Source organism: Ovis canadensis, chromosome X (genome assembly GCF_042477335.2).
Source record: "Ovis canadensis isolate MfBH-ARS-UI-01 breed Bighorn chromosome X, ARS-UI_OviCan_v2, whole genome shotgun sequence".
In the NCBI taxonomy this organism is placed as follows: Eukaryota; Metazoa; Chordata; class Mammalia; order Artiodactyla; family Bovidae; genus Ovis; species Ovis canadensis.
Window position 1 is genome coordinate 140056021 of NC_091727.1, and position 17796 is coordinate 140073816.

Here is a 17796-nt window from a genome sequence, read left to right on the forward strand (position 1 = left end):
ATTTCTGTTATCTAGTTTCCATTTTTAGAGGGGTGAGGGAGACATTATTACTGATATTCTTATAGATAATGCTGTTGTGAATATTACTTTGTAATACACACAAAATTTACCATTTTAACCATTTTTTAAATTTTTTTAAATTTTAAAATCTTTAATTCTTACATGCGTTTTTTAAGTGTACAGTTAAGTGGTGTTAAGTACATTCAACGTTGTGATGCAACCATAACCAATGTCCACCTCCAGAACATTTTCCCATGCTGACATTCTGCACCCATTAAACAATAATTCCTCATTCTTCTTTCTGTTCTACCTGCTAGCAACCATTACTCTGCTTTCTGTCTCTATGAATTTGTCTGTTATATACCTCAATTAAGTGGGATTATCAATATTTGTCCTAATGTGTCTGGCTTATCACACTTGGCATAATGTCTTCAAGATTCATCCATGCTGTAGGATATACCAGATTTCCTTTTGGTAAAGGTTGAATAATAGCCCATCGTATGTATATAGCATATTTTATTTATTCATTCATCTGTCAGTGGACACTTGGGTTGTTCCCACCTTTGGCCATTGTGAATAATGCTACTATGAATAATCAGTCTTTCAATTATTTTATATTTACATACAGAAGTGGAATGTGGCATCATACGGTAATTCCATGTTTAACTTTTTTAGTAACTACCATACTGTTTTCCACAGGGGCTATTACCACACAAGCCATTTTATATTCATACAAGCCATGGTAGAAAGGTTCCAGTTCCTCCATTTCCTTGCTAACATGTTTGTTTTCTGTTTTTTTTTTTTTTTTTTTTTTTAAGATAGTAGCTACCCTAATGGATATGAAGTGGTATTTCATTATAGTTTTGATTCAGATTTCCCTAATGATTAATGATGTTGAGCATATTTTCATGTGCTGATTGGCCATTTTCTTTAGCAAAATGTGTTAAAGTCTTTTGCCCATTTTTGAATTAGGTTGCTTGTGTTTGCTGTTGTTCAGTTGTAGGAGTTATGCTTTATCAGATACATGATTTACAAATACTTTTGTCCATTCTGCGGGTTATCTTTCTACTCTATTGATACTGATTACTCTTGTACAAGTCTCCCGAGTCCTTATGTAAGAGCTTATTTAGAGAATATACTAGGAGCAACATTTATGGTTATGGTATCTTCAACATTTCTAAATCATACGAAACTGTTTTCCAAAACAGGTAACAAATGACACTCTCACCAATAGTTCCCCTTGACACATATTCTTATTCATTCATAATATTTTCAGAATTTAAAAAATTTTGCCCATCTAATGGATATGAAATGATATCTCATTGTGATTTAATTTTAGGTATGAATATAAAATGGGCTTCCCTGGTAGCTCAGCTGGTAAAGAATCCGCCTGAAATATGGGAGACCCTGGTTCAATTCCTGGGTCTGGAAGATTCCTTGGAGAAGGGATAGGGGCTACCCAACTTCAGTATTCTTGGGCTTCCCTGGTGGCTCAGATGGTAAAAAATCAGCCTGCAATACGGGAAACCTGGGTTTGATCCGTGGGTTAGGAAGATCCCCTGGAGAAGGGCATGGCAACCCACTCTAGGATACTTGCCTGGAAAATCACCATGGACAGAGGAGCCTGGCAGGCTGCAATCCATTGGGATCACAAAGGGTTGGACACGACTGAGTGACTAAGCATAGCAGCACAGCACAAGAATGTAAAATGGTACAAATAACTTGGAAAACAGTATCTTTTAAATTTAAGCCTACTTTCTATAAGATACTAGGTATTTACCCAAGATAAAGGAAATTTCTGTCTTGCACATGAATATTAAAAGCAGCATTATTTGTAATAGACAAAAATTAGGAACAACCCAAATTCCCATCAATGAATGGAAATGTGGTGGAATATTATTCAGTAATAGAAATGAACTACTAATACATGTCACAATACGCTAAGTGAAAGACACACCAAATCCAAAGTAACAGAAAAGATTACATTACTGAATAATTTCATTTATATGAAATTGTAGAAAAAGTTAAAATTATAGTGACAGAAGGCAAAGAAGTAGTCGCCTGGAGCTGGGAGTAGGGATTGACTGCAAAGGGGTATGACCAAACCACAGGCTGTTAGAACTGTTTCATGTCTTGACTGAGTGAAGGTTACACAGCTGTATACAAACAACAAAATTCATCAGACTTTATATTAAAAAATGAGTAAATCTGATAGTATGTCAATTATACTTTGGTAAATTACTTTAAAAATTACCAGTTAAGTTGAAATCTCTAAGTGTGAACACATTTAACTTCTGAAATAACTAACACAACAAACAAAACTCCTAAGGAGTTTCTTTCATAAATTGACAAGTACCCAGGCCTTTCTTATATATTTCATGAAACCTAAAACTTGTAAAATGAATGGAATAAATCAGGCATGACTAAGGATTCTAAAATCCTTAGAATCTTCATCAGCATCAGTCCCTAAATTTCTGAATAGCTTACAATGCTTTACAACTTCCCGCAACACAGGTTTCAAAGTAAAATATTCTATTTATTTTAAGTATCTGAAAAGCCATTTGGGATTAAGAAATACACACTACTGTATATATAATAGACCATCAAGGATCTACTGTATAGCACAGGGAACTATAGCCAATATTCTCTAATAATATGTATGGGAAAAGAATCTCAAAATGAATATATAAATATATATATATACATACATTTATATATATATATATATATAATATAACTGAATCACTTTTTGCATACACCTAAACCTAATACAACATTGTTGGAGAAAGCAATGGTACCCCACTCCAGTACTCTTGCATGGAAAATCCCATGGACAGAGGAGCCTGGTAGGCTGCAGTCCATGGGGTCGCTAGGAGTCGGACACGACTGAGCGACTTCACTTTCACTTTTCACTGTCATGCATTAGAGAAGGAAATGGCAATCCACTCCAGTGTTCTTGCCTGGAGAATCCCAGGGACGGGGGAGCCTGGTGGGCTTCCATTTATGGGGTGGCACAGAGTCGGACACGACTGAAGCGACTTAGCAGCAGCAGCAGCAATACAACATTGTAAATCACCTATATATCAATTAAATTTAAAAAATAATTTAAGTGCCTAGCTATTTGCTTGAATTTTAAAAACTGAGTTCTTTCTAAATTTTCAACCTTGGCATACATTTATATTTTCTTCCACTTACTTGCTTGGATTTCAAAGAAAGATCCTTCATACAAAGCATTAATGGTGACTTTCTTCAGTCTTATTTATCCGGAAAACCTCATGACTATCTGTTTTTAAAAGAAACATTACTTTTTTCTCCAATTTTTGAATAAGGCAGGGTGCAGACACATAACAGTCATACAGTGGACCATTATATTACTGTTTTTGAACAGGTACTGATTCTGCCCAAAATTTTAAATAATAGTAACTACTATAAAAGCAGTTAGAAACTTATGAAGAACTGTTTTAAAGATGTTCCTTCTGTAGCATAAAAGGGAAGAGAATGAAGATTAAAAAAAGGAGAAATAGTTTGGGAACGCATGTAAGAATTAAAGATTTTAAAATTTAAAAAATAAAAAACTAAAAAAAAAATCAGGTGGAAAAAAAAGGAGAAATAAAAAGAAAAAAATGAATGACAGGGAGGAATGCAATATCTAAGCTTTGGTTTGTAGGAGAGAAGTAACGCACATGTTGTAAATGAGGCTGGCATTGTGCCTTTTGTTTCTGAAGAAGAGGGGCAGTTTTATGGTATTGGCTATCATATAAAAGAGTACTTCATTATCTCGTAGTTAGTTAACCACTAATTATAGCAACACAGATTATTTTATATGTGTGCTATTATATAAAAGTCATCTCCTCCTTCTCTTCACCCCATTTCTCCCTATTTTTCTCCCTGTCTCTCGTTTTAGTATTATAATGTGCTGTACTTGGCAAGCAGCTCATTAGTATGTTTTATTTCTCTTTATCCCTGCAAAGCATGTAGCACAAGGTTCCATAGAAAATAATTAATAATGTTGCCAGCTTCCTGCCCAAATACTAGCTAAAAAGTATTGCTTGTCGTTGTTTAGTCTCTAAGTCATGTCCGACTCTTTTGTGACCCCCATGGACTATAGCCAACCAGGCTCCTCTGTGCAAAGGGATTCTCCAAGAAAGAATACTGGAGTGGGTTGCCATGCATGGGGGTCACAGGGATAAACCTTTGTCTCCTGCATTGGCAGGCAGATTCTTTACCAATGAGGCACCAGGGAAGCCTCCAAAGCATTTATATAAGTGTGTGTGCATGTGTGTATGTATGTATTTGTTAGATTTCCTAAAATTATCATAGGAATACTTGGATGTTCAGAGTTTTATTTGAATATTAACTGCTTATAACCCCCCTTCCACGGACAGCAGCCCTCCTTCGTAAAGTTCTGCTGTCCCTACATTAGTACGGTTTCATTGGACAGGGAAATTCGTTTGTAATATAATCACTCACATTCAGTCACAGTAGTCACATATTCTGAAAACAATCTCATACAGGGTCAAAATCCCCTTTGAACAGAGCTTTTATAGGGTAAAAAAGCATTTGTTTTCAAACTTCCTAATTATATTCACTAAATGCTGTTCGTGTTGTCAACTTTTCCCCACTGTGAGAATTACAAAATCAGTCATAAGATTAAACTCAGAAAATGACTACAGCAATTCACAGAATACTAAGCCAGCTGGGTTCATTTAAATCTTCTATAGAAACAGCCTTTGTGGCAAACCTAGTAAGATCTACAGCTAGTTCCATAAATCATCATTTTTTTGGTCTGCTCCAGTGCTGAAATTATTTATTGCCAACTGATATATGGGAGACTCATCAAGAACCAAGAAATAAAAATAAAAAAAGGTTTTTTTGTAAACTAGCAAATTATTCATGTCTGCCAGTCACACTACCCAACAGAAGAGCTAACTGTATCCACTATTGTTTAGTCACAATGACTTCAAGGAGTGTCTTGATGGCACAGTATTAAGTTGATTGTTTATTTCACATCAGTGCAAGAGGATACAATTTTTAAAATGAAAGAAAATAAAGATGTAATCATTGTTTTTTATTTTCTTGAAATGAGTCTGTATTTAACGAGTCATGAAGCCATAAACAAGTCCCCTATTGGAAACAAATTTTACCCCTCACTACAGTTCTATATACAAATTTATATTGCTTGTTTTTAAATAATTTTTATTGGCAGAATATAAGGAGCATAATGTGGCAACTCTCACTTTGCATTTTTAAAGCTCTTTACAAGTTTATCAGTTTACATGTAAGAAGAAATAGTTAACCTGATTCTATTTTTCTCTGATCATCCAATTCTGAAAAACATCCCTGAAACTTTCTCACTCCTTCATTCCCTCTCTCATATTTTATCTCTCAATCTCTTCAACACATACGCACACTTCTTAGTTTGGTCTGGCCTTTAACTTCTTTTTCTCAGTCCTCCTACTAATATAAAACTTTCAAAAACTGACATATTTTTCCTATCAAAAAGATCATATGCTTCCATAGGGGGCTATAGTAAATAGGCATAGCTAGTTCACAAAGCAAGTGTAAATGTATATACTATATATCCTCATATTACCCCTCATAACAAGTTATCTGGACATATGGGATGCAGATTTAATGGCAACAGAAGTTAAAACCAGGGATAGAAGCATAGGCGTCACAATATTAAGAATTATACTTAAAGGTCTTGGTGTGCATGTGTGTGTTTTGAAAACAGAACATTTTCAGATATACAAGCAAAATAGCAAAAGGTACTGAGAAAAAAGAAAATGTTTCCAAAGCAGTCAATATTGACAAGGAATAATAATCATTTGCATTAGACAAATTGCATTTTCAAACTACTATTCTCCAGAGAATTTAATAAACTGAAAATTGGGGGATATAATGAAGTTTTCACACACCCTAAATTATAGTGTTGTAAATGTGATAATATCTAAACAGATGCAATCAAATTCTGAGAAAACAAACAACTGTTACATTTAAAGTATTACCTAATTTGCAGCAATGAATTTAAATTAATGAATATTTCAACAGAGAAAAACCTTTAAATAAACTCATGGGAACTCTATATTTTTAGAGGAAAGTAGGAGAATAAAAGTGTGAGTTTGTTTCTTTTCATTAGAGCTCAAGGTTTCCAAAAAGGTATTCCAACTATACCAATTTGAAGAAGTACGTCTACAAAACTGGTTCAAGCCTGTGCCTAATGTGATCATATACTTTTACCCCTGCTGATACAGCAGGTAGTCTTTTTCCTCACCTCGATTCTGTAAAGTAGGCTACAGAAAAAAGAAAGATGCAAAGCAACTCCACATTAACATAAATCAGGAAAATGCTGTAACCATTTGGAAAAATTGAGATATCTATCTTAGAAATAAAGAGACTAGGTACCCTGCATCTTGGAGAAGGCAATGGCACCCCACTCCAGTACTCTTGCCTGGAAAATCCCATGGACGGAGGAGCCTGGTGGGCTGCAGTCAATGGGGTCGCTAAGAGTCAAACACAACTGAGCGACTTCACTTTCACTTTTCAGTTTCATGCATTGGAGAAGGAAATGGCAACCCACTCCAGTGTTCTTGCCTGGAGAATCCCAGGGACGGGGGAGCCTGGTGCTCCGCCGTCGATGGGGTCGCACAGTCGGACACGACTGAAGCGACGCAGCAGCAGCAGCAGCAGGTACCCTGCATCTTGGGCTTCCCAAATGGCTCAGCAGGTAAAGAATCCACCTGATATGCAGGGGACACAGGAGATGTGGGTTCCATCCCTGGGTGAGGAAGATCCCCTGGAGGAGGGCATGACAACCCACTCCAGGATTCCTGCCTGGAGAATCATCATGCACAGAGAATCCTGGAGGGTCATAGAGTCAGACACGACTGAGTACGCATGCACCCTCCATCTTAGAAGTGGGAAGACAGGAGATTTTCAAACTGAAGGACAATCTTCAAAGCACATGGTAGTGTGTTCACAGGATTACAAAACACGGGAGATGTGCTCATATTTTTCCAACCCTTAGGGTGCTGTATTTTTAAACTGAAGCTCAGAAGTAGCCTGTGTTTTGCTCAGATTTCCATGAAAGGCACTGGAGGCAAGAACTCTGGATTGGATTTCTGAGCTGGTATCCACACATCTTGATTACTGGAGAAATAAGGTGACTGAAGCAATCTTTTACTATTACATTTGCACATGTGTACAAGTCCACTTATGACTCCATAGATGGCAGCCCACCAGGCTCCTCTGTCCACAGGATTCTCCAGACAAGAATACTGGAGTGGGCTGCCGTTTCCTTCTCCAGTACAAGTCCATACGCACTGACTAATAGTATGTGCTTGAGGACATATAATGAATAACATATGGAAATTAAAAGTTTATGGAGAATTGTTTCTTTAAACAAATAAATTTATAGAGTTCTATAAACTTAAACATTTCAGCACTTACTGACAATACCAAAACTTGCTCTTTGAAAATTCACAAATTTGGGTGTATAGATTGTCGTGATGGAGAAGGAAATGGCAATCCATTCCAGTATTCTTGCCTGGAAAATCCCATGGACGGCAGAGCCTGGTAGGCTACTGTCCATGGGGTCGCACAGAGTCGGACACGACTGAGCGACTTCACTTCACTTCAGATTGTCGTGAAGAGCTACAGGAAGCAAAACCGTTGACACAGTTACAGAAATTGAATCTTAAGTGTCACCATGGACACAGTCAACAAGGGTTCAACATTCATTTTTTTCATTGAGTGGTTCAACATTGAGTGGTTCTCAGAGATGAGAGCCCATTAACCACAGTACAATACAAAACAAAGGATTTAAATAAAGGTCAACCATCACATAAGCTGAACAAAGGAAATCATTTAAAATTAAGAATGATATCCTATCCTTACCTCATTCTATGGTACTTAGTTATTTCAGAGGTCAAAAATGGTGAATGGCCTTGCTTCAGTGTAACATAATGAGGCACAGACAAACCCCTAACTTGAGATGTTAGTGTCTAGTGGTCATGAATTATGAACAAATAATATAATATATTGCTGTATTATGTGGTGACATTTTTAAAATGCAAGTAACATGAATCACCTCCTCTGTGTGTTGCTGTAGCTTTGGATCTTGTATCACTAATTATAACCCATGAATCATAGAGATCATTAACTGAAAAGTCTTTGTTGCAAAGAGCCCACTGAAGGAAAGTTAAAAGGACCCACAGGGGAACAAAAGGAAAGCTTGGTAAGAGCACCTAACAATCCATACAACCCTTCTTGATAGAGAATATAATCTTCCCTTACATGGAATTGTTCCAAGACAAATTATCTTCCTCAACATCATTTTCTTTTGAGTAAATTATCAATCACATCTCCCCCAAATCCAAATAATACAAAAACTGTCTTATATGAAAAAACATATCTGAGTAAACCAAAAGACATCATCAAATTCTTAAAAAAAAATACCTTGGGCCACTGAAATAGTCTGAGTCCCAGGAAAAGAGGGCTTCTAACCTCATCTCCAATACTGAATGATCCTGGGTAAGCCATCTCTCTGGAAACATGTTCATTTGTAGAAAATATGTATTGAGGAGAGCAGCCAACACTGCCTACACAAAACTGATATGGTATGAGAGCCGATATATACAAAGCAAGTGATGGCTCTATAATTATTCAGATTACCAGGTCCTATTTCATTACAATTAAGTACTACCTCCTGGATACATTATAATCTCTTCAGTTCAGTTCAGTTCAGTCGATCAGTCGTGTCTGACTCTTTGCGACCCCATGAATCGCAGCACGCCAGGCCTCCCTGTCTATCAACAACTGCCGGAGTTCACTCAGACTCATGCCCATTGAGTCAGTGATGCCATCCAGCCATCTCATCCTCGGTCGTCCCCTTCTCCTCCTGCCCCCAATCCCTCCCAGCATCAGAGTCTTTTCCAATGAGTCAACTCTTCGCATGAGGTGGCCAAAGTACTGGAGCTTCAGCCTAAGCATCATTCCTTCCAAAGAACACCCAGGGCTGATCTCCTTCAGAATGGACTGGTTGGATCTCCTTGCACTCCAAGGGACTCTCAAGAGTCTTCTCTAACACCACAGTTCAAAAGCATCAATTCTTCAGTGCTCAGCTTTCTTCACAGTCCAACTCTCGCATCCATACATGACCACAGGAAAAAGCATAGCCTTGACTAGACGGACCTTAGTTGGCAAAGTAATGTCTCTGCTTTTGAATATCCTATCTAGGTTGGTCATAACTTTTCTTCCAAGGAGTAAGCGTCTTTTAATTTCATGGCTGCAGTCACCATCTGCAGTGATTTTGGAGCCCAAAAAAAGAAAGTCTGACACTATTTCCACTGTTTCCCCATCTATTTCCCATGAAGTGATGGGACCGGATGCCATGATCTTCGTTTTCTGAATGTTGAGCTTTAAGCCAACTTTTTCACTCTCCTCTTTCACTTTCATCAAGAGGCTTTTTAGTTTCTCTTCACTTTCTGCCATAAGGGTGGTGTCATCTGCATATCTAAGGTTATTGATATTTTTCCCGGCAATCTTGATTCCAGCTTGTGCTTCTTCCAGCCGAGCGTTTCTCATGATGTACTCTGCATAGAAGTTAAATAAGCAGGGTGACAATATATAGCCTTGACATACTCCTTTTCCTATTTGGAACCAGTCTGTTGTTCCCTGTCCAGCTGTAACTGTTGCTTCCTGATCTGCATACAGATTTCTCAAGAGACAGGTCAGGTGGTCTGGTATTCCCATCTCTTTCAGAATTTTCTACAGTTTATTGTGATCCACACAGTCAAAGGCTTTGGCATAGTCAATAAAGCAGAAATAGATGTTTTTTTGGAACTATCTTCCTTTTTCCATGATCCAGCGGATATTGGCAATTTGATCTCTGGTTCCCCTGCCTTTTCTAAAACCAGCTTGAACATCAGGAAGTTCATGGTTCAGGAATTGTATTAATATTCCTACAATGACTTCTATTTCAATTTGAGTAATAAAAAGAAAGATTTCTCATTTTAAAATCTTCAGGAGAGGCAAGAAAATCCCCATTTTCAGTTCTCTGGAAGCGGCAGAGTTGGTTCTGTAATTCTTCCTTAAAACGAGCCATGTATAACTAAACATTCTGTTACAACACAGTGAGAGGGCAGTGTGTTGCAAGGTTTTGAACACAGAAAACCTAGATTTAAACCCAATCTTGGACATCTACTAGCTTTTTTATCTTGTAAAAAATTACATAACCTCACTGGGCTTTCACGTGTGCATCCAGGCTCATTCATGTCCGACTCTTTGCGATGCATGGACTGTAGCCCGCCAGGCTCCTCTATCCATGGGATTCTGCTTGTAAGAATACTGGAAAGGGTTGGCATTTTCTCCTCTAGAGGATCTTCTGAACCCTGGTATCGAACCCGAGTCTCCTGTGTCTCCTGCATTGCAGGCAGATGCTTTATCACTGACCTGTTTCCTAATTTACAAAATGAGATTAATAATAATAAATCTCTCTGAATCACAAGGGATATATCTAAATTTTAAAAACACAGGCAACCGCCTGTATAGACTACTGACCAGGATTTACTGATCTTCACTAGGGCGTCTTTCAGTATATCTTACGGTTATTTTCAACAGTATCTTTGGTTTTAAATTAATAGTGTAATATTTATTTTATAACCCATGTTTGAGGGTGAATTTTTGTTTTATATTGATATGAAACAGTATACTTCTATATTTTTGCAAATAAACCATAGTTTAATGTTACAATTATACATGTAATAGTTTTGATGGTAAAAACACACCCTTTCTATCTGTAAAAAACTAAATGCTTTCACTTAAAAAATGCTAATACTTATGTTGAGCTCACATGACAAATCCTTTTATTTAATTAAACTGCATAGCTTTCATTCAATAGTAATTTTTATACAATAGCCACCTGGGATAAAATTTAGAATAAAATAGTAACCACCCTGCATGTGTTCTGCGTCTTTACAGAGACAGGGAGATCAAATAAAAAAGTACAGGAAAGTAAGCAAATAGTCCTATAATAATTATCCTCACAATGTGTAATGGGAACCAGAGAAGAAGAGCTAAAGGGTAAAAACTAGATAACCAGATGAAGAAGAATAGCAAACGACATTATAAAAATGTGAAAGGCAAGCTGTTCTAGTCATATGTTTAAAACAAAAAAAACAAAAAGGTGAAAGAGAGAAAAATTAATAAAGTACAATCAGGAGGCCAAGATGCTACCACTAATTTCTTTTTTTTTTAATTTATTTTTTAATTGAAGGATCATTGCTTTACAGAATTTTGTTGTTTTCTGTCAAAGTGAAGTTGCTCAATCATGTCAGACTCTTTGCGACCCCATGGATTGTACTCTGCCAGGCTCCTCTATCCATGGGATTTTCCAGGCAAGAATACTGGAGTGGGTTGCCATTTCCTTCTCCAGGAGATCTTCCCGACCCAGGAATTGAACCTGGATCTCCTGCATTGTAGGCAGAAGCTTTACCATCTGAGTCACCAGGGAAGATAGTTTTCTGTCAAACCTCAATATGAATCAGCCATACGTATACACAGGTCCCCTCCCTCGGGAACGTCCCTCCCCATCTCCCCCTTCTAGGTTTGTACAGAGTCCCTGTTATTTTCTTAACTAACATGACCAACTGGCCCAGTTTCCCTAAGATTGCCCAATTTTTGTAGTGAAAGTCGTGAATCTCAAGAAAGCTCTTAGTCCTGGGCACACCAAGACAGTTGGTCGTGATACCCAGCTTTATGAAACTCACTGTTACCAACTAAGAAGGGAGCTGTCTGTAATTCAGAAAGAGAACCATATACCAACCAGGCTAGCATCTTGATCTTGAACTTCCAATCTCCAAATCTGTGAGAAAATTAATTTCTGTTGTTTAAGCCACCCAGCCTGCAGTATTCTCCTCTGACAGCATGAACCAACCAATACACTAAGCAAAGTATAATATTTCACTTCTCCAAGGGTCAGTTTTCTCATCTGAAGAATGAAGAGGCTAGACTGATTAGATACTTTCTGATGTGAAGGTTGAGGGATGGTACGGGGAGGGAGGAGGGAGGGGGGTTCAGGATGGGGAACACGTGTATACCTGTGGCAGATTCATGTTGACGTATGGCAAAACCAATACAATATTGTAAAGTAATTAACCTCCAATTAAAATAAATAAATTTATTTAAAAATTAAAAAATTAACTTTGAGATAATCCACATCATTTCATTTAAAATTATTAGATACTATATGATTTTTAGAGTACATACATGTAACTTTTTTCTTATTTTATAGATTTTCTTATTTTATTTTATTTTTTTTAATTTTAAAATCTTTAATTCTTACATGTGTTCCCAAACATTTTCTTTTGAATTACAAATTTCTTAATTTTGTTTTCACAGACATCAGTCATTTTCCTTACAAATCACATTTTCTAGTATGTTATATTTCAGACTGAAACTGAACCTAATTCACTCTCTCTCTTACAACTTCTATGGGGGAGACAGATGCTTTCTTTTGTATCCTGGGCGAGATAGCTGTAATATTCTCTCACTAATACCATGTGATAGCCTCTAGGAAATAAGACCATTATGTTACAAAACGTTATATAAATTGTGAATCTTAGAAAAAAAGTAGCACAATTACATTATTCTATTAACCCTCTAAATCAAAGTTAGATATCTAAAATTTTCTTCACAGTAAAACCAAATGTTTTCTTCAGGTTGTTTACATCTGTACAAAAATACATCAACATATCATAATTTATGTCTCTCTATCCAGCTAGAATGACTAGAAAGTCATAGTATACGTGATATACGTGAAGGAGATATTAAGGAAGAAAAACAAAGGTTTTGGCCTTCATATTTATAAAATGGGTATGAGTGATTTTCCAAAAAAAAAAAAAAAGTTATGGAGGCAAGATACTGAAGCTAGTATATAAATTACTCAAAATCTTCTCACAACTTGCCTATCAATGCTATTTGTTTCCAACATACACCCAGTATTCCAAGCATTGCAGTTTTTAATTCATCTTCAAACATATCATGAGTTATTCCTAATCACATATCATCATTAAAAAGTACTACCATTTTTTAACACAGTACTTTTTCAAAGTACAGTGACAAAGATAATTTTATTTGATTCTGAAAATAATCCTATGAAAATAAACATGGATCATTGTATTTCCTCATTTATAGATGAGGAAATAGGTTTGGAGAGAGTAAATGACTTGGCCATGAAACTATGGCTAGTGATGGGCAAAACAGAAGCTAATATACAAGTTCTAAGCCCAATGTTCTCCCATCTTCTAAGGTTATGGCTTCTTCTTCCATTCATATAACTTAATTAGATCTATCCTTCAAGATTCTTCTGTTCTAATTTATCAGTACCACTCTCATCTTCACCTCTAGCACCAAAAATTCCTCCCTTCCCTGAAGTCTTGCTAAGCTCAAAGTAATCTCAAATGCTATTATTACTTTTTATATTCATTGACAGAAGTATATTGCAACATTACATAGTACTCTGTATGTATATACATAGTACTCTGTATGTATATTTCCAGGCTACTCAACTGAATGACAAGCTCGAGCTTTCTGTGTGTCTTCTGAAATGTATGCATCCCCCTGGGATACCAACCATCTGTTTTGTTTGCCTTTGTTTGGACCTGGCTTTTATTGCTTCATTGGTCTCTAACTTTCAGTATCCTGATCCTTGGTAATAGACTCCTTTAAGGCATGACCAATCATGCCTTCACTTGGACAAGGGATATTCCTTTTCCTTTGTATTTTTGGTAACTATTATTTATTTACACAGACCTTCTTTTGTACTTTTAGATAATAGCTATCAATTTTAAACATGTAATCAGTGATACATTCCAAAATGCATACTAGAAAATGCAAGTATACAAGAAAAATAAAACTAACAAGGGATATATAGAAACTGAACATGTTTTTCCTTTAATTATCACTGAAATTCCCTATTCATGACTGCTATATAACTAAACTCTTATTTCTCTTCATACTTCCTTGAAATGGCTTCTTTTTCTTTTCTGAGATCTTAATTTTTTTCCCATTTTTTAAAAAAATTCATAATTGGAGGATGATTGCTTTACAATGTTATGTTAGTTTCTACAATACAACAGTGTGAATCAGCCATTCATGCTTGGTAAGTCGCTTCAGTTGTGTCTGCCTCATTGCAACTCTATGGATGGTAGCCTGCCAGGCTCCTCCGTCCAAGGAATTCTCCAGGCAAGAACACTGGAGTGGGTTGCCAGGTCCTCCTCCAGGGGACCTTCCCAAGCCAAGGATGGAACTACGGTCTCTAGCGTGTTCTGCAGTGGTAGGCAGGTTCTTTACCGCTAGCACCACCTGGGAAACCTCAGGTATGCATATATCCCTTCCCTCTGGAGCCTCCCTCCCATGTGCCTCACATCCTATCCCTCTCAGTTCAGTTCAGTTCAGTTCAGTCGGTCCGTCGTGTCCGATTCTCTGCGACCCCATGAATCGCAGCACACCAGGCCTCCCTGTCCAACACCAACTTCCAGAGTTCACTCAGACTCGCGTCCATCGAGTTCGTGATGCCATCCAGCCATCTCATCCTGGGTCGGCCCCTTCTCCTCCTGCCCCCAGTCCCTCCCTATCCCTCTAGTTCATCAAAAAGCACCAAGCTGAGCTCTGTGTGCCACACGGCTGTCGCCCACGAGCCATCTGTTTTACACACGGTACTGTACACGTGCCAGTGCTACTATCCCAATGAGTCCCACCCGCTCCTTCCCAGGCTGTGGCCACAAGTTTCTACACCAGGCCAACTGGGCCGTCTTTCTAATTAGAATTTGAATTAAACACAAGGAAAGACGGAATAAAATGGTTACAACTAATACACCCTAGAGGCAACTTACTGCAAAGATTTCCCATTCATTCTTGCTTTCAGCATTCTCAAAGCTGCCATAATTGGTGCCATAATTTTAATGGACAAGTTCTTCAGGCTTTCCTCACTTTCTGGTTGAGCTCCTCTCTATAAATTCCATTTTTTGCTTAAATCAGGCACAGTCACTTTCTGTTGCTTATAAGTCAGTCACTTCAGTCGCTCAGTCGTGTCCAGCTCTTTGTGACCCCATGGACTGCAGCACACTAGGCTTCCCTGTCCAGAACCAACTCCCAGAGTTTACTCAAACTCATGTTCATTGAGTCGGTGATGCCATCCAACCATCTCATCCTCTATTGACCCCTTCTCCTCCTGGCTTCCATCTTTCCCAGCATCAGGGTCTTTTGCAATGAGTCAGTTCTTCGCATCAGGTGGCCAAAGTATTGGAGTTACAGCTTCAGCATCAGTCCTTCTAATGAATACTCAGGACTGATTTCCTTTAGGATGGACTGGTTGGATCTCCTTGCAGTCCAAGGGACTCTCAAGTCTTCTCCAACACCACAGTTCAAAAGCATCAATTCTTCAGTGCTCAGCTTTCTTTATAGTCCAAGTCTCACATTCATACATGAATACTGGAAAAACCATAGCATTGACTAGATGGACTTTTGTTGCCAAAGTAATATCTCTGCTTTGTAATATGCTGTCGAGGTTAGTCATAGCTTTTCTTCCAAGGAGCAAGTGTTGTTTAATTTCATGGGTGCAGTCATGATCTGCAGTGATTTCAGAGCCCCAAAAATAAAGTCTCTCACTGTTTCCATTATTTCCCCATCTATTTGCCATGAAGTGATGGGACCAGATGCCATGATCTTAGTTTTCTGAATGTTGAGTTGTAAGCCAACTTTTTCACTCTCCTCTTTTACCTTGCAAAGCACATTCCTTATCTGATATACCCAGAAAGCACAGTGTCTAGGAAGAGCTAAGTATTTTTAAATGGTTTGTTCTTATGTAGATTATATGCTATTATACAGAGAAAACAAAACTAACAAATGACCCTGAAGCACAACATTACTATTGGTTAGAATTTTAATAATCAACAGGTAAGCAGAGACCAAGCTAACACTGGAAACTCATCTGCCTAGAAATGATTTGTATTACAGTTCAACACCTTACATTGGTGACTCACAGTGATAACACTCTGCTGCAAATTAGCAAAGCATTTTGTGATGAGGGTAGTACTTATTGTGACCATCTGAATTTTTAATATCATTTTACTACAAGAAACATCTGATAAATTTAACTGCTTATGACATGGCTCCTTTTTAACTATGTGACTATTTTAACATAATCTTTAGCTTCTTATGAAAAGTAGAAGATTACAGTTTTAAATTCACCTAGAAAGGAAATAATCATTAGAATAATTTATGTAGGCAAGTGATATCATTTTAAAAGTATAGTCAGTACCCAGCAAAGAAAGTCCCCTCTGCTATTTTTATTTAGAAAAGTTAAGAAAAATCAACCAAGTAATCTTTTATAATATAACAAATTTAACAGCAATTCTAGCCAATCATACATCAGTAGTTAACTCAATTTCCAACATATTATAAATATAAGCTAACTATTTCTACATACTCCAGTAAATTTCTCTCATTTTAGACATTTATATCTGTTTAGAATCCTTTGCATTTCAGGAACATCTTTTTAATCCTAGATATTGTGGGAATATCATACATGTATATGATATTTCTCTTTCTTAATGACAAGTATTCCCCTGAACATAAAAATCCTACTGAAAAGTGGGAGAGGGAAAAAGATTTTTAAACATTCACTTCTTTTTCTTTTAGAACATCTATTACTACATGCTAGTATTTCCCACAAGAATATTTTTTATTTTATTTGAAGTTGGCAAAAATCTTTGTGCTGAATCCTTTGAGCATACTTCTAGTGATAGATGTCAGACCAGCGCTGTGTGGAAGAACTTTCATTTGACAGGAAGATGACAGGAAGAAGCCTCTATCCAAAATATAAGATGCAACTGTACAATCCTTCTGTGAGATTAATGGAATCTTTTGTTCCTACATATAAATGACTTATTCATTATTGCCTCAATAAAATCAGTTCACGTTATTAATTTGAATAGTGTGAAATTAAGATACTTAAGGAGGTACATATTTATTCAAATTAGGACAGTTTGTTTTAAATGTCTTCTTTATATGAATTAAATGTGAAACAGACTAACAATACAAATTTCCAATGACATTTTAATTTATGTTTTGGTAACCACCCACCAAGAACACTTTAAGATTCATTCACTGTGCCTACAGTATATACTCTAAACAACTAACATCTTGATAAGAGATGCTTGTACTAATTTAGAGTATATAATGTGCAATAAAATGAAGTCTTATTTAGTTTTACCCTCCAAATCAGGGTGTGAGTTATTCTAATTTATTACAAGCACTGCTTTATTCTTGTTGGCAGAGGGACTAAAACTGTTTGTTTTTTAACAAAAATCTGACATTCCAGACTATCTTCCCCATCTTCTCATCTTTCCCTATGCCTCTCAAAAATAAATCGGGAGTAAACAATACAGTTTCATTATGCATCTTCTTATCTACAAATGTTATTCTTTATGTCTATCTGGGAGAGAACGACCAGGAGCAAATCATTTTTGATACATATTAAAATGCTAGCACATTTATATGTATTGCACATCTATTTAATGCATAAATATAAAAGAAATTTATACCCATTCCTAGATTGGGGATTCTTGTAATAATATACTTCAAGAACTAACCAAAGTTTTGTAATGTTTTCAGATGGAAAAGAAAAAAAAAAAAGGTGAAACAATGGTGAGATGTCAAAGACTGACTGCTTGTTTTCAGATTTCTCTCTCTCTCTAGCTTTCTAGGCCTCCCCCTCAGAGTCTGTTCAGTTTT

General features: G+C 36.9%; 1 protein-coding gene across 6 annotated transcripts in view; it reads right to left on the bottom strand.

The window, feature by feature from the left end:
• DIAPH2 (diaphanous related formin 2) overlaps window positions 1-17796 on the bottom strand; it is a 968993-nt gene that overhangs the window by 448737 nt on the left and 502460 nt on the right. The window lies entirely within an intron of this gene.